The sequence below is a fragment of the Equus caballus genome, chromosome 28, assembly GCF_041296265.1.
Source record: "Equus caballus isolate H_3958 breed thoroughbred chromosome 28, TB-T2T, whole genome shotgun sequence".
Taxonomy (NCBI): domain Eukaryota; kingdom Metazoa; phylum Chordata; class Mammalia; order Perissodactyla; family Equidae; genus Equus; species Equus caballus.
The window spans coordinates 40,898,082-40,921,618 of NC_091711.1; the positions used below are offsets into that span (position 1 = coordinate 40,898,082).

At 53.8% G+C, this 23,537-nt stretch overlaps 1 long non-coding RNA gene across 1 annotated transcript; it reads left to right on the plus strand.

Moving 5' to 3' along the window:
• The first annotated feature begins 3,691 nt into the window (after positions 1 to 3,691).
• Positions 3,692 to 14,900, plus strand: LOC138921191 (uncharacterized). The gene is made up of 4 exons (XR_011433550.1): positions 3,692 to 3,726; positions 11,564 to 11,725; positions 13,653 to 13,778; positions 14,322 to 14,900. It is a non-coding gene; the product is annotated as an uncharacterized lncRNA (long non-coding RNA).
• Positions 14,901 to 23,537: the final 8,637 nt, after the last annotated feature.

A 23,537-nucleotide genomic window follows, 5' to 3' on the forward strand; every position in this document is an offset into this window, starting at 1 on the left:
TTAAGAGAATAAAAGCAGGACGTAAATGTGTGATGACAGCAGGACTGCAGTTGTATTTAAAAACAAAACACAATTCTATGCACAGAAAAGAAGAGCCTGGAAAGAAAATGTTCACTGTGGTTATTTTTGGGTGGGGGCACTATGAGCCTCGTTTTTTATCCTTCTGTTTTCCTGCTTTTCATCTAATCGGTTTATGTCACTTTTATAAAGTCCCTTTATTTCTTAAAAACGTTCCCTTTAATTGAGCATTTACTATAATCTAGGATAAGCCCCTTTCGCATAATCCTTGCAATAGCCCTGAGGTGAGAAATACTGTTTTCCTCCTGTTATGGATGAGGAAACCAAGGTCTGAGAGGTTGATTCCTGAGGTCACGCGGGTAGAAAGGGTCAGACACAGGCCTCTCCGTTTCAAGGCCAGAGGGGCTCTTAAGCAGCCTTCTGATTAGCCACCAAGCTAAAAGGGCCACCAACCACCTTTGGGCTACAGGGAACCAAGGAGAGGGTTTGTCCATCCTTGGGCTGCAGCTTCAAGAGGGAACCACAGGGTCTCAGCGCACCCTCCTCCCCAAGGTGAGCCCCTCCCTCCCAACCAGGAGGCTTTGCGGCTGGCTGGGCACTGGTGGGACCCTGGGAGGACACAGCTTCCCAGAGACCAAGCTCCAAGGTTGAGAGGTCAGCTAGTCTAACTTCATTGGTTATTTTTATAAACTTAATATATTTTTCAGATTATAAAAGCAATATATATATTTGTTATAGAAAATTGGAGAAGTCAATAAAATATAAAGAAGAAAATAAAAGTCAACCCCTTTATTGCTTTACCTTTTGTCATAAAAATTTTAAATTACGCTAAAAAGTAGAGGGAATATAGTCTAATGAACCCATATACCAATCCCTAATTTTCAACAAATATCAACATTTTCCATTCTTCTTTCATCCATCCCCCCACATGTATTTTTTAAAAAGGAAATTCCAGAGATCATATCATTTCACCTGTAAATACTTCAGTAATTACCTCTAATAGATAAGGACTTTGTTAAAAAAACAAGAAACACACAATATCATTATTACACCTGGCAAAAGTAATACCCTTTCTTTCATTAGATCATTTAATATGTAGTCTATGTTCTAATTTCCCTAATTTGTCTCCAAATTTGTCTTTTTATTTGATTGTCTTTTTATAGCTGGTTTGTTTGAATCAGGATCCACACAAGGCTCATATATTATATCTGGTTGATATTTCTTATAAACCTCTCTCTGTCTTTCACTGAGATAAAATTCACATGCCATAAAATCCACCATTTTGAAATGTACAATTCAATGGCTTTAAACAGATTCACAAGGTTTTGCAACCATTGCCACTATCTATCTAATTCCCTAACATTTTATCATCCAACAAAGAAACTCCATACTCACTATTAGTCCCTCCCCATTTCTGCCCTCTTTGCCCCCAGCCCCCAATGACCATTAATCTACTTTGTCTTTTGCCTATTCTGGATATTTCATATAAATGGAATCATACAGTATGTGACCTTTTGTGTCTGGTTTCACGTAGCGTAAAATGCTTTTAAGGTTCAACCATGTGGTAACCTATATCAGTACTCCATTCCTTTTAATGGCTGAATAATATTCCAGACCGAGTTTCCTAGTCTGGATTTGGTTGACTGCATCCCTGTGGTGTCTTTTAACATGCTCCACTATCCCCCATATTTCCTATCAACTGGTAATTATATGTGGAGTCTTGAAGCTGGAGGCTTGATGTGATTTGGATTCAACTATTTTATCGAGTGTTTCATAGATGATGTTGTGTCCTTCCTAGGACATCGTAGCAGGAGCCACAGGGTGTTGGGTCGTCCCACCTTTTAGGGATGTTGAGGTTACCCAGTGGCTTTAGGTGTCGTTAGCCTCATCTTCTGTTGTAAAGTTCTCCATCAACATTTTACCCAGTGGATTCAGCATCCATTGATGATCAAGGACCAGGTCTTCTATTTCACCCTCAGTTTGTAGGTAAGGAAAGCGAGGACGGGAGAAGAGAAGTGATTTGCCCAAGGTCACAGGGTTAGTAATAACCAATAGCTGCCACATATTGGGCCCTTGTTCTATGCCTGGCACTGGAAAGCACTTTACATGAACCAACTCATTTAATCCCCTCAACAGCCCTTTGTGGCTGGCTTCATGTTGCCATCTTCCTTTTCAAATGGGGAAACGAAGGCCCAAAATGGTAAAGGAACCTGCCTTCGATGAGTCATTTTGTAGTTCCCGTCAGGAGATGCTGGTGGACAGAGAAATGGGAAAACACAGTTCTTGTTCTGGTAAATCTGGACGTAGACAGGTGATCAGAACCACAAAAGAGAGCGAGAGAGAGATGGGAGTCATGGAAGTCTTCTCAGAGGAAGCACCACTGGAGCTGGGCTTTCAAGAATGTGTAGGAGCTTGCCATGGGCAATAAAGGCAGAGGAATGAGCCCACCGCATGAATAAGCCCTGAGGTGTGATTTGGGCTATGGCCAAAGGCTCCATTCCTCACTATGGACATAGTCTCACAAACGTCTGCCCTTGGGATGGAGGAAGAGAGGGTGTGGCTTGGCCGTCACATGCTTAGAGTATGCAGACATTATTACAGAGTGAGGAGTGCAGAGAGCCCTGGCCTAGGAGTCTGCAGATGAGTGTTCAATGAGCTATGAGGCCTGGATGCTGTACCCAGGTATGGTCTCTGCCCTCAAAGGCCCAAGAAAAACTGATGGAGCTGGACCTGGGGGCATCAGCTCCCACCCCAGAAAGGAGAGACGCCACCAGCTCCGGTCTTCAGCTCCAGCTCCAAGATTCTGCCTGGAGGGATCCCCCTCAGATACCTGGACCATTGACTGAAAAGACCCTCCAGCAAACTGTAGTTCAAAGTGCCCATTGTAATATATATGCATTTGTTTCTGTGTGCATAGAATGTTTCTGGAAAGGTCCAGAAGAAAAATATTTGCAAATCATGTTTTCTTTAATATAAAAAAAGCACCTTGAAACCAATAAGAAAAATGCCAACTATATGATATAAAAATGACTAAAGAATATGAACAGACTGTTCACGGAAAAGGAAACACAAAGGTCTCTGTAACTCAGGCAAAGATGGCAGCCTCATTCAAAACAGGAAAAATGCAATTTAAAACTACACTGAGATTCCCCTTTCATCCGTCAATTGAGGAAAGATGCAAAGTTTTGGTAACACGCTGATGGCAAGATTCTGAGGAAACAGGCTCCTCCATCCACAGGAGAGTAAGTGAGCGCAGCCCCTGAGGAGAGCAGTGACGATATCGATCAAAACGGCAACTGCACACGTCCTTTGCCCTTGGCATCCCACATCCACGTATTTTATCTTACAGATATAACCGCACGGGGGTGGGGGGAATGGGTTGTGAAAAGGGTTATCCATAGCAGTGTGTGTGTGTGTGTGTGTGTGTAAAACAACTTATGTCTGTCAATAGGGGCTGATAAAACAGACCATAGAACGTTCATCTGATGGAGCACAATGAAGCCGTAGAAAGGAATGAGGAAGCTCTTTATGTACAAATGGAGAAAGATCTACACCAAGTATTGTTCAGTGAAAAAAAGGCAGGTTCAGAGAAGAGGATAGAGTTGGTGGCTATTTATGTAAAAGGCAGAGAGGAGAAAGAACACGCATGCATCCCTCTTTTTCTATTTTTATCACACGAGTATCTCCGGCCGGCGGTACAAGAGGCTGGTAAGGCGGTTGTCTCCTCCAGAGAGGACATGGGTGGCGGGGGAAGGCATGGGGGAGACCTTCACTGTACCCGCTTTGTAACTTTTGAATTTCGATCCACAGGAAAATATTTTCCATTGCAAAAATTACATTCAAAGTTGAAAGGTTCATTTTACAGAGAAGGAGACTTGTGGGTCAACAGGGTTTGCAGGTTCCTCTCCCACCAGGCGCAGGGTGGAGGCGGGCAGGGGCCAGGAGGACGTCATTGGTGGGACACTCTCCTTGGTTTCCTGATTTAATCCTCACAGCCACCTGCCCATTTCTCAGTTGTGAACACTGAGGCTCAGCACTGGAGAATGACACCCCAAGCGCACAAGCCTGGGGAGGCAGGGGCAGTCAACGTCCACTTCACTTCAAGGCTCGTGGCCCCCCACATGCCCTGTCACCACACAATGCCACCCGCAGCCGGCCAGCAGGCATGACGGATTTCTCATTTAACTGGCACTGGCCGTTCTTCATCCTGAACTTTCTGGTTATTGGACCAAAGTGGACTGTTGTTTGCCTGAATTACATTTTATTTAAAAAAAAAAAGGATAAGCTGATTGAATGAACAGTCATAGGACTGGAATGAATCCAGCCAGATTTATCAGAGACTTGACTCAACCGGCCCGTCCATTGGATTCTTTGGGAATTTACTTTAAATTTAGTAGGCTTTTGGATTTGCTGGCTTTTTGAATAGGCCTGGATTTGGAAAGAAATTCAATTAAGTAGCTCTTTAAATTAGCAGGATTATTTTTCGATTGAATTATGGCAGTTTCTTTCAAGAGTTAATTTGCCTCCTCTCTGAAGCTGTTCTAGAATTTACCAGACTGTTCTGGGGGGCATGGAGATTCCTACCACTTCAGGTTCAGTCTATGCAGCAGCTGCTTCCCCCTGAGGCCAGCCCTGGGGCCACTTCCTCTGGTTCCCCCTCCCCCACCGCATAGCCTGGCTTCCTGGTTCACACTGGGTAGTAGTGAAGAGTTTCCAGAACTGTCTCCCCACTGGGCTCTCAGTTCTTTGGGGCAGAGGCTGTGGATTCAGCTGGGTCGCAGTGCCTGGCACAGATCTTGGCCCAGAGCAGGGGGTCGGGCCAGGGTGGGAATGAACTCAACTGAATTGACCCCAGGCCTTCTGATCCCAAGGCCGCAGCCTCCCTCCCACTTCGCTGGGACATTCAGTTTAGCGCTTTTGTGAGAGGGGAGGGGGTTCTAACCGACCCATGTTGGAAGTATACCCAGAAGCCCTCCATCTCTCCACTCCCATTCCTCCTGGTGTCTACCCAGTAATGCAAATCTCCAAAGTGCACCATCCTTTACAGTTTACAAAGAGTTGTCCACCATCTCTCTTTACTCCTCAGAGCAATCCCATAAGAGGTGGGTTCTCTCCCTCCTTTTACAGCTGACATCCCTGGGGCTCAGAGAGGGGCAGGGCCTTGCCCAACATCCCACAGCCAGCGGGTAGGGGAGGTCAGGACTCCAGGCTCCTGGAGGGAGGGGCTGAGGCCAGGAGGTGTGCAGGGTGGTGGAGAAATTGTAGGGGGGGGGGTGCCTCATGCTGTGCTGTACGGGTGGAGGGATGAGGGCTGGGGAGCATCTAGGCTCCAAGGGCATGAGGCCTGAGCCGTGAGATGCAGCAGCAGAAGGTCAGGGAAGATTCCACAAAGTCCTGGGAGGGGAGGAGGTGGCCGGCAGTCGTGGGAGGAGGAAGCGATGTGGGCTCACCCATTCAATCATAGCAGACCTGAGGGCCTGCCGGGGCTGGCCCAGGGCTGGGCCTCGGATGCAGGCAGGGGCCCGCAGGACAGCAGCCCACTGCTCTCAGGAGGTGCACGGGTTGGGTGAGGACGCGCAGGGTCAGTCTGCCTGGCAGGAAAATGACAACTCTGCTGGGCAGCACTTACTGAGCGCCCGCTGTGTGCCTGCCTCTGTTCTAACTGCTCTCCACGCACTGACCCAGTTAGTACCAACCTGGGGGCCGGTGCTGTTAGATGCCCACTTCGCGGCTGGAGACTGGTGTTGGGAGGTCGGTGACTTGCTCAAGGTCACGCAGCTGGTAAGAGGGAGAGCTGACTTTGAACCCGGGCAGGAAGGCCCTAGAGCCTGGCTCTTAACGAGCTGCAGCTGCCTGGCAGCCCAGGCTCATCAGCAGGGCAAGGGGACATGCGGGCTGAGACAGGGGCTCTCAGAGGGCGGACTTTTCTGTTCTTTTTTCTGTTTGCCTGGAAGCAGAGGAATGAACTAACTGAAGGTGAGAAGACTCGGGTTTAAGCCCCGCCTCGTGCACTTGCAACTGTGTAACCGTGACCCCTCGCAGCCTCAGTTTCCCCATCTGTAAGGTGGGGAAAGAATCCTTATGGAGCTTATGGAGGTAAAGCCCAGTGCCTGGTACACACCAGGCGCTCAGTAAAGTGGGGTCCCTTCCCTCTCTTGAACCCCTGAGGAGGTCAGGGACAAAAAGTCAGAGGGGCTTCCCTCCAACCCCTCTCCAGGGGTCTGGAAAGGTCTTCTTGTCCAGCCCACTGTGTGTACAGAGAGTGGACTTGTCTCGGGCCAGAGATGTGCTCCAGAGGAGGAAATTCTTTGAACTCTTTGATGATGATGGGGATGACAGTGGTGATGAAGATGAGGTGGTGATGAAGAGGATGGTGGTGGCGGTGGTGACGAAGCTCTGGCCCCTCCCTGACATTCCAGCAGGCCAGGGCGGGCTCAGCTAAGTGCTGAGCATCGCTCTGGGAGTGTGTGAGTGAGTGTGGGCACCCAGAAAACTCCACTGTGGGAATGACGGCCTTAGCCCTGTCACCAACTGTGCCTCGCCCTCAGGTCGTGGCCCTTGATGACTCCCTCTGACCTGCCTTTTCTACTCTCTGACAGAGCCTGTCCTGTGGGATTGACTGCCCAGATTGAGGCCACACTTCCTAGAAGGTTGTAACCAAAGCCCAGAGAGGGGAGACACTTGCCTGAGGTCACACAGCAAATCTGGACAGGGCAGGAACCCAGGGCTTCTGATTCTTGACTCTCTACCAGCCCTATCTTCTCCTGCTGAGTTAAGAGGGTGATAGGAAGGCTGCTTTGAGGCAATCTCTCAGCAGATCTGCCTGAGGTCCTACTGTGCACTGGCACCGGGAAGGGCCTGGAGATGGTGGAGACCTGACCCTGCCCTGTGGCAGCTCACAGGGCCTTGGGGGAAGGAGCCCCAGCGAGGCGTACAGGGAAGGTCAACCTCGGAGGATGGGAGAGGACCTTCCTAGAGGAAGAGAGGGTAACAACGAGAAGCGAGGGAAGGAAGGGGCGGGCACGGACTTCCCGGAGCAGAGGCTCCTTGAGGTGGGCGAGGGTGTGGTATCTGGCACTCCGAGGGGCCTAGCAACCCTTGAGGAGTGATGGGAGAGGCCAGGGAGGGCAGGGGCCAGGAGCCTTGGACGCCAGACCAAAGTGTCTGATGGTGTCTTGTAGACCACGGGGTCCCAGGAGGTTTTGAGCAGAACACAGACTGAGGGTCTTCCCAGAGGGCAGCTGGGGGAGGGAACAGAGGAGTGTAAGACCCCGAGACTCCCTGAGTTATGGTGACCAAGAGGTCTTGGGAGCCTGGAGTGTCTTGTCCAGTGGGACGCTGTGTGGGGAGGAGTGGGGTCTCGGGCTAGGGTGGAGGTGTTGGGACCTGGATGATGGTGAGAAAGAAGGTGGCAGCGTGTGGGGCCGTGTCCTGCGCCTGTCCCCATCAATGCCCCACTTCCTCCCCCTCTTGCATTCTCTGCCCCGATGTCAATGTCCTTGCCTTTTGGGGCCACATTCTCCCTCCTCTTCCACAACTTTGGGGGCCTCTCTTTCCCCTACTCTGCCTGCCCAATTCCTGCTCATTTTTTTCTTGTTAATGAAAATAATTTTTTAATTGTGGTAAACATGCATAACTTAAAATTTGCCTTTTAGCTATTTTTAAGTGTACCGTTCTGTGGCTCTGAGTACATTCACCTTGTTGAGCAGCCATCACCAGAACTTTTTCATCTTCCCAAATGGAAACTCTGTGCCCACAGAACGCTAACTCCCCATCCTCCCCTCCCGGAGCCCGGAGCCCCGCCATCCTGCTTTCCGTGCCCGTGAACCTGACTCCTCCGGGTGCCGCCTAACAGGGGGAACCATACAGCCTGTTTCTCAAAGCTCAGAGGACAGGCCACCTCCTCTGAGAAGTCTCCCTGACTCCCAGGCGGAGAATTCGTGCAATAAGCTTCAGGCCTCCCCACACGCCCCCTACCCCAACAGGGGAGGCCCCCAGAGGGCTTTTCACCCAGCTTCCCGCTTCCATAGGGTGGGCTGCACTCAGGCCAGAGGAGGAAATTCTTTGAGCTTCTTTGAAGTCCATGATGATGATGGTGATGATGACGACGACGACGAAGGCAGTGACTATGCAGAGGGGGAGGAATCTCTGGCCCTCCTGCTGGCCTATTTCTCTGACCGGGGCAGTCCCCGGAGGCCAGGATGGTGTCTTTGACGACCCTCTGCCAAGGCTGGGCCCCGGCTAAGTCTGAGTGTGGGGTGGGGGGAGGACAGCGGCTCTGTCACCATGATGACACCAGCCCCTTGTCCTCTGCTCCCCTCACCCCATGGCCCTTGATGCTGGCACTGGTGACCCTGGTTGTCCCGGCTGTGTCCTTCCATCTCCCCCTCACCCGGGGGAGGCTCCCCTCTCGCTGACCACGTGGGCCCAGACCCAGCCTTTGCAGGGCCTCCTGCTCCTGAGCCTCATTTACAGCCGAGGGAGCCGTCCCCACGCCTGCCCGGCACCGAGGCCCAGCTCTCCCCGGCATGGGCACTGGCTGGAACATGCTACCCGACTTGGCCGGAAGGTCTCTTCAGTGTTTATTTTTGGTGCCGGGGAGGGCGAGGACACGGAACACAGGGAGGTGGCCTGACTTGCCCAGGTGACCCCAGGAACCCGCTCCCCTTGCTGCTCTGGGCTCTGGGGCCACATAGGGAGGCAGCCTGCAGGGCCCCTGCCCCAGAGAAAGGTCAGACCCTAGGCTCAGTGCGAGCTGCAGGAGCCAAGCCGACCTGGGTTCAAATCCCAGTCCGCTCGCTCCTTCGGGGCCCACAGCTCATTCCTCATCCGTGAGTGGGGCGCACATGCGATGCTGCTGCCTCTCAGAAGGGCCGGAGCACCCAGTGAGGACCACACTCCAACTCGGGGCCAGGCTTGGGGCTGGAGCTCAGCAAATATCCCCTCAGCCCTCCTTTCCTGCACTGACATGTGAAGGGGACAGCTCAGCGGTGCAGACAGGCCTCGAGAGAGGGAAGGGGACAGCTCAGCGGTGCAGACAGGCCTGGAGAGAGGGAGGTTCAGGTCCCAGCCCTGCCTCTGACCTACTCTGAACCTCAGTATCTTCATCTGCCTCTTATGGCTGCTGTGCTGTGCATGTGAGTGGGGCTGTGCTGAGGGGCAAAGGCCACCCGCGGCTGTGTCCTCCCTTCTGAGGGAGATGGAAGGGGCTTGTGTTAGGCTGGCCTTAAGGAGATGTGGGAAGGGGGCCCGGTGGGAGGCAGATCCCGGGCAGCAGGGCCCGGGCCCACTGAGGCAGACCCTCTGGAGGTTGTGTCCTGGACTCTGCCCTGTTCTGTGTGAGAGCACAGGCAAATCCCCTCCCCTTAGAGGGCTCAGTTTCCCCTTTTGTACGCGGGGATTTCCACAGCCCCGGAGCTGGGCTTGGAGTCAGGTGGGACGTCAGGGGACTCACTTCCTTCTCCCTGGGCATGAGAGGCTTCTGTGAGACCGAGGCAGGCCGCCGCCTTGCGAGCAGGGACACCAGGCACAAAAGCTCCTCAGGGTCGAGAAGGCCTTTGCAGACGGCCTGAGCCATTTGATAGATGGGGAAACTGAGGCTCCTGGGGTGAGGCGGCCGGTCCGGGGTCCCAGCGTGGAGTCAGCGCCAGGCCAGAGCCAGGCCCAGGTCCCTCGTACCCCTGCCCCTTTCCTTCCGACCCCGGCCCCCGGCGCCCCCTCCCTCCAAGGCCCAGGCTAGACCTCGGGCGGCGGGCGGCGCGGCGGGCGCTCGCCTGCTGCCCCCGTGTGGCCGCCGAGGGCGCTGCCTCCAGGTCGGGTCACGCGGCGCGGCGCTGTCCGTGCCAATCGCGGAGCGGACCGCGGCGCACCGGCGGGAGACGGCGGGCCGGCCGCCTGAAACCCTCGGGCCTTCCCCTGCGACCGCGAGGAGGGCCCTGAACGCGGTCATTCACAAGCAGAAACCCAGGACGCTTCTGGGAGGCGGGGTCACTTCGACAGGTGGCCCTGAGTGTTGGCGAGCGCCCTGCCGTGGAGGCCAGGGCTGAATTAGGTGCTGGCCTGAAAATAGCGAGGCTTTGGAGCGGGTTCCAGGCGCTCAGTGGCTGTCCCTTAACCTCTCTGCGCCTCCTTGTTCTCGGGGGAAATTGGCTCACACGTACACACACGCACTCACACACACCCCTCTTTACAGGCTGCCTGGAGGATTAACATTCAGCCCAGGGACCGGCCGGTGGCGCAGCAGTTAAGCGTGCGCTTTTCGCTTCGGTGGCCCCGGGTTCGCCGGTTCGGATCCCGGGTCCGGACATGGCACCGCTTGGCACACCATGCTGTGGTAGGCATCCCACGTAGAAAGTAGACGAAGATGGGCACGGATGTTAGCTCAGGGCCAATCTTCCTCAGCAAAAAGAGGAGGATTGGCAGCAGATGTTAGCTCAGGGCTAATCTTCCAACCTTCCTTATAAAAAAAAAGCATTCAGCCCAGCGCCTTGTCCCAGTGTGCCGGGCCGGCCTCCCTCCATCCATCCCTCCCCTCCATGGCAGTTTGGGATGGAAATGCACCTCCCAATGGTGGGAGGAGAACCCTGGAGATCCATGGACAGAGCAGGAAGCAAAGCTCATCACAGTTTCCATCACAGTTTCCTTCTTCAGTGCGCTCACCATCCCTCTGAGGGGGTCGGGAGAAGGTCTCCATTAAGTACCAGTGAGGGGACACCACTTTCGACCCTCCCTGTAACGGCTGGGCCTCGTCCCAGCACCGATCGGCAGGAGCCCCTGGGGAGTAGAAACACACTGGCAGATTTCATTTTATTGATTTCTACCTCCCCTTCTGTACATGGCAGCTTCATGGTTTCCACTGATGGTGGGGAGAGAAAGTTTCCTTTTAAAATAAACTTAAGTAAAAAAGTGAGTTTTTAACATGCATTATGTTTTAAAGTCAATCTCGTTTAAAGGCCCCCAACTCTGGCAACAGAAGTGACAGTGGGGTGAGGATGACAACAGTTGGGGCTGGAATCCACTTAGCTCCCTTCCACGCCCCTCGGGTGAGGGCAGAGCTTTCATTCTATGGACTTAGTTCGGACATTCAGCCCGGCACCCACTGTGTGCTGGAGCTGCCACCCTCCGAGTCTCCTCTTTGGTGCGGAGACAAACCCCCAGCCCAGGCGGGGGCCCCACCAGGCTGGACATGCACCCATCCTGGGTGAATGTGAGAGGAATGAGCGGGTCGGGTGGGGGCGAAGCTGGGGGCAGAAAGGCGGGGGCCCAGCCAGTGCTCTGCTCCACCAGCAATTGGTCCAGAGTTTGCAAGTGACCATCTGAGACCCCCCGTGCCTCCCAGACAGAACCAGCCAGGATGGTCAGCACCTGCGATTGCGATGTGCCCCTGTTTCTGGGCCGTTGGTGTTATCTGAGCCGAACCTGACTATTATGGATTGAATGTTTGTGTCCCCCAACCCCCAGAGTGATGGTATTGGGGGGGGCCTACGGGAGGTGATTAGGTCATACGGGTGGAGCCCTCATGAATGCAATTACTGCCCTTATAAAGGAGACCCCAGAGGGCTCTCTTGCCCCTTCTGCCATGTGAGGACACAGCGAGAAGATGGCTGTCTGTGAACCAGGAAGTGGACCCTCACCAGACACGGAATGCACTGGAGTCCTGCTCTTGGACTTCCCAGCCTGGAGAACTGTGAGAGACGAATGCAGCTTGGTGAGGGCAGACGCCGGCTGAGCACTTTGCTCGGAGACGGGGACCATGGGACTGGACAGTGCCCGGGAGGAGGCGGGTCGGGGGTGCTGAGCTTGTTTGGGGCTTTCTGAGCTGGAGGAGTGGGGGAGGCCAGGAGGAGGGGTCCGGGAGGTGCTGTGGGTGTAGACGCTCTCACAGGCAGGATGCCCTCATATCTTCCCTGTGAATGGCTCCCCATCTTGTGTGAGCTCCTGGGGGCAGGGCTGGGGTCTCCCCTGTGCCTGGCATGGGCCTGGCATTCAGCAGGCTCCTAGCGAATTTTGAGTGAACAAAGTCACAAATGAGTGACCCAGAGGCATCACCCTAAGATTCCAAGACATTGTGGATCTGAAAGGACGGAGGCTGAATCACCCAGGAACGTGAAGAGTAGCTTCCAAAAGGACACACCCCAACCGGCACGGTGGTTGCCTCTGGGCATGGAGGGGGAGAATGAGGAGGGAGGGAGTCTTACTTTTGTGTTTGCATGTTTATATATTATATTATAATGTGTTATAATTATGCACTACCATGTGCACGTTCAATAAATGAATGTGGAAGTAAATAATCACCTGGGGAGCTCCTTAAACAAGCAGACTCCTGGGCTGCAGCCCCAGAGGATGGAAGCAGCAGGTCTGGGGGTGGCGGAGGGACCAGGATGAGTTCCCCAGGTGATTCTGTCACAGGTGGCCCTGGACCACACTTTGGGAACAAAATCAATAGCTGAATCCTCTTCCCACCGGCCACCAGCTGGGCTCATTTGCATGGTCTTTTGCATATATTTGCATGACATCTCTGGTTCCAAATGATGCCCTTGTTAGCCCCATCCTCCTCTGTTCTGCTGTGTCTTGAGGAAAGCTTCTCCCTTCCCCACCCCATCCCCTAGCACTGCGCCCATCCCCCGTCCCGGCCACCCCCTTCCTCCTCACTCCCTATCCCCAGCCAAATACGTCATTCTTTTACTCCACCTCCACATTCTCCTAGTTCCCCAAGGCCTGGCACACACGTCACCTCCCCACCCCACCCAGCTGAACGTCTGTTCCCAGTCCCCACTCTCTATCCTCCTCCTTGAAACTCGCCAAACATCCCTCCCTCTCTCACCAGCGTCCCCGGGGACTGAACATCCACTGTGTGCCCAGGGCTGGGCCAGGCCCTTCGTCCATCTCACCCCCCAAGTCCTCCAGAGACCCCAGGAGACCAGACCCCATTAGACCCATTGTACAGACGAGGCCACTGGGCCTTAGAGAAATCACGTGACTCACCAGAAAGTGGCGGCTCTTTGCACCCCACTGACCTGCCTCCCAGAGCGCCGTGGCCTCCACTCTGCTTGCGTGAAGGTCATTTGGGTTTTGTTTTGCTTCACTTGCTTTAATCGGGTCTCCAAAATTACCCAAGTCATACACACTCACTGAAGAAACATGCAAATAATCCAGGAATGTTGAAGAAAATATGCGTTCCCTCCCCCCACCACCCCAATAACCCTGTCTAGGAAGAGCCAGCGAACCGTCTGGGGTCTGCTTCCAGCCTCTTATGCACTTATATACAGATGTGACGTACGCAAATATGTAGACATAGCATTTTTATTATAAGATATACATGCAAAAGACATACAATTTAAAGAAAAACAATACAGACGCCCATGTACTCACATCCAGAAAAACTGCCAACGCCTTAGAAACACAGCCCAGCGCCTTCCACAGCTGCCACCCTCCCTCCTCTGACTTTCCTACAGATCGACCACATGTGCATATATGTGTTCTCTCTCTCTCTCTCTTTTTTTTTTTTTTATGAGGAAGACTAGCCCTGAGCTAACATCTGCTGCCAATCCTCCTCTTCTTGCTGAGGAAGACTGGCCCTGAGCTAACATCCATGCCCATCTTCCTCTACTTTCTATGTGGGATGCCTACCACAGCATGGCTTGCCAAGTGGTGCCATGTTTATACCTGGGATCCGAACCCGTGAACCCCCGGACACTGAAGCAGAATGTGTGCACTCAACTGCTGCGTCCCCGGGCCGGCCACACATTTATTCTTAAATAGTGAGTTAAGGATGAGAACTGCTAAATCGTTGCGTGTGCTGCATGTTCAACTCTATTAGGCAAGGCTAGACTATTTTCCAAGGAGACTGAACCAATCTTTACTCCCACCCATAATGCATGAGCATCCCCACAGAGCCATACATCCTTGCCAAATGTGCAACTGTTCAACTTTATAATTTTTCCAAGCTAGTGGGAATAAAATTCCAACTCATTGTGACTTTAATTTACATCTCTCTGATTACTAATGAGATTGGATATCTGTCTTGTTTTTATCTTCTATATCCGTAGTGATTATTATTTTATCCTTGATATATTAGTCATTGAAAGAGTTGTGATAAAATCTCTAATTATGATAATGGGTTTAATTTCTCCTTGTTTTGCTTTGTATATTTTGGGTTATGTTACCAGGTGCATAAGAGTTTAGAATTGCTGCGTCTTCTTGGAGTTATATATTCCTTCTCTGTTTCTAATAATGCTTTTGCCTTGAAGCCTAGTTTGTCTGTTATTAACAGAGTGATAAATCCTTTTTTTTTTTTTTTTGAGGAAGATTAGCCCTGAGCTAACTGCTGCCAATCCTCCTCTTTTTGCTGAGGAAGACTGGCCCTGAGCTAACATCCATGCCCATCCTCCTCTACTTTATATGTGGGACACCTGCCACAGCATGGCTTTTGCCAAGTGGGGCCATGTCCGCACCCAGGATCCGAACCAGCGAACCCCGGGCCACCGAAGCGGAACTTGTGCACTTAACCGCTGTGCCACCGGGCCGGCCCCTGATAAAGCTTTTGATTTTGATCTTTTTCCAGATAAAGAAGGACAATTTATATTTGTCTCCCTCTCTTCCTCTTAGTTGGGTCAAATCACTTCTAAACTACCAGTTGGCCTTTGTGAGAGGTGACTTGATTTCTTATTTTAAAACTATTTATATTATGGAAACTTTTCAATATAGACAAAACTACAGAACCATATAAAATGAACCCCCACGTACCCATCAACCAGCTCAGATATACACCAAATCAATATATTTATCTCCATTTGTTCTCCCATCCAATAGTATTTTGAAGAAGCTCTCATCCGTCATATAAATTAATCCCTAAATATTTAAGAAGTATCTCTAAAAGAAAAGGACTAAAAAGAAACCCAATTCCCATTACTGTCCTATAACAATAATTTCCTAGCATCATCAAGTGTCATCTTTTACAATTTGCTTGTTTGAGTGAGGATCTAAATAAGGCCTGTGAGAGTGTATAATTGGCCAACGTCTCTTAAGTCTCGTTCAGACTACATTTATATTAGTACAGGCTCCTACTCTTTCTCTTTTATTTTCCTTGCAATTTGATGAAGAAACCAGGTCCTTTGTCCTTCATATAAAAATATTTTATTTGATGGGATTATATAGATAATATTCTTTAGCAATATATGTTGGCCGTCTTTCCTCTTAGTACCTATAAGTCAATTTTTGGTTTTTAGCTGGTGCACAGAACTCCATAGTTACTATTTTTTAAAATGTCTTATCTCCTCTACTTACCTACATGAGCCTTGGAGGAGATAATTCACTCAGCAAACATTTAATGAGCACCTAGTCTCTGCTAGGCCCCATGCCCGATCCTGAGAGCTGTAGTAGGAATAAGCCAGACAGGTTCCCGAAGCTTCAACTCAGACTTTCATGGTCTGCAGCATGTTTGAAGAGACCTTGTTAAATGCAGGTCCCAGGGCCCCCTCCCAGACGGGCTGTCTCTCTCGTCTAGCACTGTCCTGTACAAATGCGTGTCAATTTACATTTTCTAGTAATTATGTAAAAAGATAAAAAGAAACAGGTGGAATTTTCCTTACAGAAAATTTCAATTACATATTTAACTATATATTTTAATATATAAAATAAAATATATTTAGTAAATATATTTAATAAATAAAAATGTATTTTAATTATATATTTTATTTAACCCAGTATATCCAAAATATTATCATTTTTAACATATAACCAATAAAAAACATTATTATTGAGATGCGTTGTACTCTCTTTTCACGTGCTAAGCGTTTGAAATCCGGTGTGTGTTTTACATTTACAGCACATCTCCACTCGGACCGGCCACATTGCAGGTGCCCCGTGTGGGTCGCGGCTACTGTGGGACAGCGCAGCTCGCGAGTCTCATCCGAATGGCCCCGGGGCTGTGAAAAGCACTTTGCAAATTCCAGTGCCCCAAACAAAATTGAGGACAACGTCATATCTAGGCTCAAATCCCGCCCCCAACTCCTCCCTCCCCGCCTCAACACCCTCCCGCCCCTTCCTGGATGCGTGACCTCGGAGCGCCTCCGCCTGCAGGCTGGGTCTCCGCGCCCGCGATGGGCGGGCGGGTCCCTCCTCGCGGTGCTGCAGGAGCGTCTGATGAGAGGGGTGCCGACGCCCTCCGCGTGTTCGCGCCAGCGGGCCGTGAGGATGCGCAGGTCCCGAGGCGGAGAGAGGACCGAGCAGGGCTCCAGCCTCAGGGACCGAGCGGGCCGCGGGCCCGGGCTCCCCGCCGGGGTCGGGGTACCGCGTGGGGCTCGGCGAGGGGCCACGTCCGCCCGGCGCCCGCAGCCTGCCGTCCCCGAGGCCGCCACGGGGCGGCGCTGTGGGACAGGGGCCCCGGGGAAGGCGCGGGGGGCCCTGGGCAGGTGAGGCAAGAATTCCTAGTAACCGCTTGTTTGGCGTGGACTTCCCTAGGGAGGGGAGAAGGGGATCATTCTGGTTTCCTCTGTGGCAGCAGGGGAAACTGAAGCGAAGAACTGTTCCCTCTCCCACGTTTATCCAATTCAAGCAACAGTTGCTGTCATGGGAGGAACTCGGGCTTCCCATTCCAGGTGAGGTCCTGATTCTGATCAGCCGAGGGACCTGGGCCGTCGTTCTAGCTGCCGGGCCTGCTTTCCCACCTGTAAACAGGGATGCCAGTACCTCCCAGGGCAGGAGTGGGGCACTGCAGATGATGGCTAGAAAGGGGCATTGCCAGCTGTCTGATGCCAAGCTAGGGTCAACACATGCGACTGAAAGGTGAACTTTGAAGAATGAGGATGAAAAAAACCACTGCCATCAGCAAAGAGCCTAATGCCCTTTACACTGTCGGAGCGGCCCATGAGGTTGCTGCTACTGTTGCCCCCATCTTACACAGGAGAGCTGAGCCTCAGAGACGAGGTGTGGCTTACCCGAGGTCACCACAGTCCAGCAGAGCCTGACTCAGGCTTCTGTGCTCGCGCCTGACCAGATGTTAGCTGAAGTTGGAGAGGGGGCACTTTCCCTGCCCGGCTGTTGTCTTCCATCCCTGGCTCCTGGCTCCCTTCCTTCCTTCTCGGCTCCTCTGGTCTCCCCCCACCCCCCAGGTTGCCAGTTTCCCATTAAGACAAGAAGCTTCTCCATGCCCACGACTCATGCCTGCCAGTCAGAGTGGTCCATGCCCCTGGCCACGGGGGTGGACTCAGGGGTGGACGTGTGGCTCCAGTGAGGCTGGATTCTGGGACTCTGGTTGGAACTGTTGGGAGAGACTCTCTCCTGCCTGCTGAGAAACTGAGCAGTTGTGAACCTGGAGCCCGGGGCTTCTGGAGACGCTGCTTGAGCCTCTGGCTTCATCTTTGACTGAGAGGGGCTGCCTGGCCATGGGCTTGTGCACCAGGATGCAGCCGAAGCACCCCAGCCTTCCACGTGCCTCTCCCTGCCCACGCTGCCCAGAAAGGCCACCTCCTGCCCGTCTCCACCCTCTCCCCACACTAGCTCACCAGACCTAGGATCTGGGGATTGCAGGCCCCTGAGATGTGGGTTCCCCCAACTCCCTGCCTCAACCAGGAAAGTTCTCAGCTCCACTCCGACAGGTGGGCAGCCGTGAGGAGTAAGCCCTTTGCCTAGAGATGCACAGTTGGCGAGCAGTGGGCCTGTGGGCTGGAATCCATCAGTGCATTCATTCAATTCCTCATCCAGCAAGCCTCTTCTGAGCCCCTGCCCAGGGGCAGCCACCAGGGTGCAGGGTGCCGGCTCTGGAAACAGACCCCAGGGCTCCAATTCCAGCTGCCTCCCTCGCCAGTGTATAATCATGGGCAAGCTGCTTCACTTTTCTGTGCCTGTTTCTTATCTGTAAAACAGGGGAAAGAGGGAAGTCCCCTAGTGCCTCCAGAAACCAAAAACCTTCCGCCTGTTGACAGCAGCCCCTCTTTCATAAGGCCGCGCTCTGCACGTGCTGCCCCTCGCTTCGATGCTCTTCCAGAGGGACCATGGAGTGGTTGAGAGCTTGGACTCCGGATCCGGGCAGTCTGGGTTCCAGTCCCAGCTGGAGATGAAGGAGAAGGGCATCCCAGCAGGGGAATCGCAGTGCAAAGGCACTGAGGTAGGAAACAGTCCACTGCATTGGGGAGAAAGTTCCTTGGGGCTGAGTGAATAATGGCTCCACTCCTAATGTAGCAGTCCTGTCTCCTTCCTTCTGCCCTCAGGAGAACTGCTTTCTCTGGGATGGGGCTGTGGAAACATGGACTGGCTTGAAGGCCCAATGGAGAATTTGGGGATCCTAATTAGCATGATGGTCCTGGGCCCTAGGGGAGAAACGGTGCCCAGGTGGAGTGGAGCCCCTCAATTGGAGCTGGAATTGCAGTCGAGCCCAGAGGAGCATGCAGCCCAGCCTTGGAGAGGGCCTCAGGTGCCCAGGACGTGGGGCGGTTACCAGGAGGCAGGAAGGCCAAGGGCCCAGGTTGACAGTGCCTGGCAGAATGGGGGAGGGCTGGGGGCGCCGGTGCAGGCCCCCAGCAGCCAGACGCCCTCGCATTGCTTCTGGGCCTCTCCGTGGAGGAGCTGGAAGCTAACATAGGACTCTTTCGGGGGCCTGAGGTGAGCTGGAGTCACTTCCTTGCCAGATGGGAGAGGTTGCCTCAGTCTCTTCAAGGCCAGGCTCTCCACCCACGCGGGACTGGCAAGGTGTGGGCAGTGATGGTGGCGTGCGAGGCCAGGGGCGCTGAGAGCAGGGAGAGGGCCGCAGCCGCCGGGGCTGGGGGCCTGATGCTGAGACCCTGCCTCCCTCTGCCCTCCCAGCAGCCTTGTGAGGCGGGAGCTGAGGCTTCCCGCATTTTACAGAGGAACAGACACAGGTTCAGAGAGGCCAAGTCACTTGCCCAAGGTCACACAGTTGCAACGGCAGGGCCAGGCTTCAGCCTGGGTCTGGATGACGCCCGAGACTATGCTCCTCACCACTGTGGCGTCCGGTCTCCTGAGTGTGACCTCAATAAGCAGAAGGCTCAACCGTTTTCTGAACACCTCCCATGTGCCGGGCCCTCTGCGCGTCAGCTCCGTGAGCCTGAGCCCACCCGGCAGGATCCCTGTCACCTCATTTCACAGCCGGGCCTGAGGCAGAGACGGGCTGGGCCTGAGCTGTTCCCACCTCGGTTGGGCATCCGAGTTACTATGAAACCGCGGGCACATCCCTTTTCCTTTCCCGACCTCTGTCTGCCCATCTGTAATTCGAGGAGACGGGGTCAGGTCCCAAAGGGCCTTTCCAGCCCTGATGCTCTGAGACGTGTTTCCTGGGAGGCTGACAGAGAGCGGCCAGGATGACAGCGTGGGGTGTCCAAGCCCGCCTTCCCCCGCCTCACCACCAGCAAGCCCATTCTCCAGGTCTTGGAGTGAGGCCCGCCTGTCTCCAGGGAAGAGAAGGAGCGTGCGTTGGTGAGCCCCGCCTCCGTGCCTGACACTGTGTGGCGGGATCTGCGTGCACTATGCCCTTTAGTCCACATGTTGTCACCCCTGTGAAAGCGGGACTGTCATTAGCATGTCGTTCTTACAGATGAAGCCCAGAGAAGGGGAGCAGATCACCCAGGACAGCCCAGGGAGGAAGGGGCACCACGGGGCCCCTCACCAAGGCTGTGGGCTCCAGAGCCCAGCCCTTTCCGCGCCCTCCTTCCTGAGGCAGCAATGTCGCTGGGCGTTCCTTAGCCAAAGGCTGATTTCTTTCCCCTGGGTTCTTGGGTTCTTGGCTGCTGGGGCAGCAAGGCCATTTGCAGCTCCCCTCACTCCTTCCCTGCAGGGACCGCGCCATAAATAGCCTTGTCCATCCTCTCCGTGGGTTTCCACCTTTGCCTCTCGCAGTGCTCAATTGCCTGTGTCCTCCCCCCCTCACCTGTCATGGAGAAGACGGGAGCCATCCATCCCTTCCATTTCCCCGTCGTGACTGCGCCCCTGCTGAGGCTCCTCTGGCAGCATCTCCGTTCCTCCTGTCTCGCTGCCCAGCCCAGAAAGCTGCTCCGTCCTGCTTCCTTCGGGGGCCCCCTGGAGGAGACTCAAAGGCTGCGTGGAGGCCGGACCTCCTCTGACTGTCACTCTGCCTGCTCTGTGCTTCCAGCTTCCCGTCCTTGCCCACTTCCCACTCCAGCCCACTCAGCCACCACATGCAGCTTCCTGCGTGCCTCCTCCATCACTCACTCCTCTGCTCCAAGACCACCCAGGGCTCCCCACTGCCTGCAGGGAAAGGCCTCAGATCTTCAGCCTGCTGCCCTCACCTCCTCTCCTGGCTCGGCCCCCAGTGGCAACTGTCTTCCCCCTACATGCACCCCCTTCCCTCCCCCCTCTCCTATCAGCCAACCTCCGCCACGCAGGGCTAGAACGCTGGCAGCTGTGAGGCCAGAAAGCCTGGGGTAAAGCGCCGAGTGGCTGCCTGACCTTGGGTAAGATAGTCGCCTCTCTGATGTCTGTAAAATGGGGATAATATTAGAATCCCCTCACAGGGCTGATGGGGAGTCGAATGAGAAATCAAAGCTTAGGGGCTTTGTAACCTGTAAAGTGTAGGCATTTAATTGTTATGTTGTCAGGTAAGGGATTGTTGAGATCACCCTCAAACTGTAACAAGAGGCTGGGTGGGGTGTCTGTGCTGGGGATGGCGGGTGGGGGGCCATCTCACAGCCTGGAATGGAGCTGCCACCTGTCTCCATTTTGCAGGGGCTTGAGCGTGGCTCCAGGGGCCGACGTCCACATCCTCCTGTTGCAGGTGAGGAAAGAGGCTGGGGTTACACTGTTGCTGAGCAGGGAGTGGCAGCAGCCCTCTCCCCATTGCAGAAAGCTGGGGTGTGAGCTTGTTTGTCCCCTCTGGCCTCTGGGATTTTCTTTGGCTCTAACTTGGGTTTTAGTGGCTTCGTGGTCCAGCCCTGCAAGGCCTCAGCAGGGCGCAGCGCCATGGGGGCCCCAAACTGCCCAGCAGTGCTCCCTGTCAGCAGCTCCACTTGCAAGGCTGCCTCGGCCTCTCTGGTTTTTCCATGGAGCCCCCACCACCACTCAGCCCCTCCAAGCCTTCTCCTCGAGGATGCCCCTCACTCAGCCACAGCCCACAGGGAGGGGTCTCTACCTTCCTCTCTGCCTGGCTGGATGCAGGCCTGGGGGGTTCTCCATCCTGGGAACCTGGAGCATCCAGCTGCTTCCCCAAAGACACGCCAGGCCTTGGGGGTGGGGGGAGGCCGCCATCTGCCCCTCCACATCCACATTCCCCAACCCCACGCACCTCTTGCTCTCCGCCTCTGACTCAGTGAGCAAGCGTCTCTCTCCCTCTAGAACTCTGTGTAGGTCTTCTCTTGGTCCATTCACAGGCTCCCTCTGCCTCCCCTTGGCCTGCTCTTGCTCTCTGTCCTGTCGGCCTCTGTCTCTCAGCCGTTGTCTCTCTCCATCTTTCTCTGTCTCTGACTCTATCACTGTCTCTCTCAGTCTCTGTGTCTCTCCCCTTGCCCATCTCTGTCACAGCCCCTCTGTCTCTGTCACCTGCTCTCACATCAGGGTATGATGTCTCCTCCATTCCTCCCAGCACGTTCCCCACTCCCTGAACCCTCTCCCACCTCTGTGGACTCGCCCGTAAGCCCCTGGAGCAGGTGTTGACAGGGAGGCCCAAGAGGAGGGGAGGAGAGAGGGGGCTCAGAAAGGCCTGGAAAGATCCTGGAGCCAAGAAGGGGAGGACAGCGAGCTGAGCTGCTGCTCTGCTTGGCAGGGAAGGCTCCAGAACACAAGGGGCAGGTGCTGACCTCCAGACCCTCATTTCAAGGGGCCACATCCCAGGAGGAGGTAATCCTAGTGACAGGTGGGGTGTCAGGAGCCGGGTTCTGGATGGGGCTCTGCGCCTGTCCCTGTATGTGGCATCTCAAACCCCCTTCCTGGGCCCATCTTTCCTCTGTCCGTGGGGTCCCCGGAGGTCCCCTCTTGGCTTCCCTCCCCCTGCGGGCACTGTGAGAGCTGACAACAACCTCCATGCAGCAGGGGCTCCGGCCTACCTGCCCTTTTGCCGTGGTACCTGCAGTGGACAGCTATGGTGAGTGTAACCAGGGAGCCCTGGGGGCTGTCCCAAGCCGGGGCAGGGATTGCCCACGGTCCCACCCGGCGTTGGTGGCAGGGCGCAGGCCAGAGGCCTCAGGACTCTCAGCCAAGGGTTCTTTGCCAATGCCACAGCCCAGGGTTGAAGGGCTGGGGGCCCCGACCCTACTCCATCTTTGCTTGTTTGGCTCAGCACTGGATCCGCTCTCCTAGACCCTTGCTCAGAGTAGGAGCTCAACGAATATTTGTCACGTGAGGAATGAATGAATGACACAGAGCCCCTTGAAATCTGTAGCAGGTGGGGCTGATGTGTGAGCTGATGACCAGGAGCCAAGCAAATGCCTCTGCCTGGGGGCATTCCAACAGCGCCTGTGTGGGGATTTCTATACCAGATTTGAGGCCGCGAATGGAGGGAGGGGTGGGCCCTGGAGGTTGCCAGTGATTGTGGGAGGGAGCAAAGATAGACTCGAGCATCCTCCCGATTTTGCCAAGTTCCAATTCTGTCCTTCCCCACCATTTCCCCAGGGCCTCTTGCCATCTTCTAAAGGACACAGGAATAGAACCCCAGCTTGTCAGATGTCTCAGGGCTCAGCAGGTCATTAGGTCCAGTGTCTAACTTTGAAGATGGGGAAAATGAAGTTCAGAGAAAGGAAGAGATTGCTCAGGAGCACACAGTAAGTCAGAACCCAAGCTTTCTGTGGCCTCCCAGTCCTCATATACTGAGAGCTAAGTGATCTGTCAAGTTTCCTTTTTTGCACAGCTGCCAGGAAGCTCAGAGGTCAGTTTTTAGATCATCTGTGTCTCATATGGTAAGCCATCAAAATCCTTTCTGGAAGGCAATTCCCATATGTTTGGGTCCAATAATGTGCCCGACACCATGCCATGCCTGGTCACATATGAGATCTCATTTAATCCACACCACAAGCTTGTGAGATGGATATGAATGGCCCATTGTTACAGGTGAGGAAACAGGTTCAGAGACATCAACCAATTTGCCCAAAGTCACATGGCTAGTAAGTGGTAGAGGCAGAATGCAAACCTGGGACCCTCTGGGTCTCGCACCTGTGACCTTTTCTCTCTATAAATATGCACGTAACTGCCAGTGCTCTTGGCTCCATGGCCGTCACTGTGCCCCCGTGCCAGTCGTTCCTCCTCACGTGTGCTCACTGCTCGTCAGACAGCCCCATCGGAAAGCTGCGGAGGGGGAGCTTGGTTTGGAACTCAGGTCTACACAGTCCTTGTGGAAAGATTCAGATGCTGGGGGTCGCATTTTGAGAGAGTCTGACAAACATCCTGGAATTCTATTAGTAGTTAGCCAAGCAAACAGCCACAAGAAGAAAACAATGAAAACAACAAAAAAACTGCCCAAAGATGTTGATCACAGCATTGCATCACGCAAAAGAGTTGGAATTTATCAGGATACAGGAGGGGAAGGACTCGGATACGGGTGGGGGGGGGGGGAAGCATTA